Source organism: Triticum dicoccoides, chromosome 7B (genome assembly GCF_002162155.2).
Source record: "Triticum dicoccoides isolate Atlit2015 ecotype Zavitan chromosome 7B, WEW_v2.0, whole genome shotgun sequence".
Taxonomy (NCBI): Eukaryota; Viridiplantae; Streptophyta; class Magnoliopsida; order Poales; family Poaceae; genus Triticum; species Triticum dicoccoides.
The window spans coordinates 609,072,020-609,073,826 of record NC_041393.1 but is presented as its reverse complement, the minus strand read 5'-3'; positions in this window follow the sequence as shown (position 1 = coordinate 609,073,826).

The following is a 1,807-nucleotide window of genomic DNA, read 5'->3' as shown; positions in this document are numbered from 1 at the left end:
GAGACCACCGCAGCCCCAAACTCACTATCCACCCGAATGCCCCCTCCGCCGCGGAGCTCGCCGCCGGTGACTCCCTCCACCCCCGGCTACCCTACGACCACCGGAAGGACCGCCTAGGAGTGGCGGATCCATCCCTGCACTCGGATGCCCGCGAGGAGCCGCCTAACACCGGCGAAGATCGCGGGAGCCCCCGCCTCTGTTCGGCCAGAGGAAGAGGAGGGAGGGCGACTGGTCAAACCTGACCAGTGGGCCAGGCAGGCCCACTGTCAGTGACCCACGCGCGTCCACGCTGGAGTAAGTGGAGGCGTATAGTCGGAATACGTCTTCGACGTGTACATATTTTCGAATCATTTTCTTTTAATTTTGTTTTATTTCTTTATAAAAAAACAGATTTTGACCAAATGTTTGACTGGCTATATCTTTTAAAATATAACTCCAAATGAATTGATTCTTTTTCCTACCTCTCTCAAATTTAACCTAGTTTATTTTAAGATTTATTTGAAAAAAATTCAAACAACTTTTTGTGCTGTTTTTGAATTTGTGTGTTAATTCAAATTTGTTTAAAATAGGACTTTGGAGAGAGAGAAGAAAACTTTCAAAAGTTTTGGAATGCACCCTGCCTTCCCATGACCTGAAGGCAAGCATTCTGAACTCCGGCATAAATTTTTTTGTGTGTTTGATGATGCGTTTATAACATTACCTCACTTTGGAGAAACTTGTTATTTCATGTGATATGATCACATGCATGGGTGCATGTTAGTGATTTCCATGCTGTTGGAAATGAACACACTTGTGATGATGATCACCCTCATGTACTTTGCATGCATACCGGCAGGAGCCCGGGAAAACCCCGGCCTTGGGTAGGCATGAGTTTGTCGCCGGTCTCCGTCGGGACGGTTATGTCTGGTATGGCATGGTAAGGTAATATGAGCGGTGACTCTGTTGGTTGAAATATATTCGTTATGCTAATCATGCAGGGAAGATTATAAACCTCCTGAGTCGACCGTAGATCGAGTCTTGTTCCAGTAACCCCCATACTCGTTTCGTACTACCACTCGTCTCTACAGCAAGTAGAGTACGGTTCAGTAAGTTGTCAACCTATTTCTAGCACACACCGTACAGAGAGGCCATGGTGGAAAATACCGGTTGTAGCTGGTAGGCAGGCCACCTGGTCCGGGGGCATGGGTGTTTCCGGTTGAGACCGAGAGAGGAGGCCACCCCTTAGAGCGCGCAATATAAATTTGATCCCATGCTACGCGAGGTTGTAGCCTCCCCACTTAGAGTTTGCTTGACAGGTGTCGTGGGTGATTCCAGACACGTGTGAGTTAAGCTGGTGTGTGCAAGTTAGGTGTGTTTTCAACAAAAAGACCGTAGACGGAATTAGTCCTGATGGACTAATGAAATCCGTTACTCGTGGGTAAAGAGTACACCCTCTACAGAGATTAAACCTATTCAAATAGCCATGTCCATGGTTAAGGATTACAGTCTGGGATGGGTCAAGTGTCGGTCTTAGAGTCGGTCTTTGGAGGTGAAACTGTTAAATCAGAACTGATATTACAACTTGTGACATGTGATAATGATGATTTTTATTTTGTTGTGGACTAACCCGTGCTATTTTTGGTATTATCAAATACCCCTGGGATGGTTTACCTCCGGTATATTCACTGTGATTGTTTTTTTTAAAGCCCTTTATGTGGTGTCGCTCAGACGCCCGACTGTGGCATTTCTTTTAAAGCCCTTTATGTGGTGTCGCTCAGACGCCCGACTGTGGCATTTCTTTTAAAGCCCTTTATGTGGTGTCGCTCAG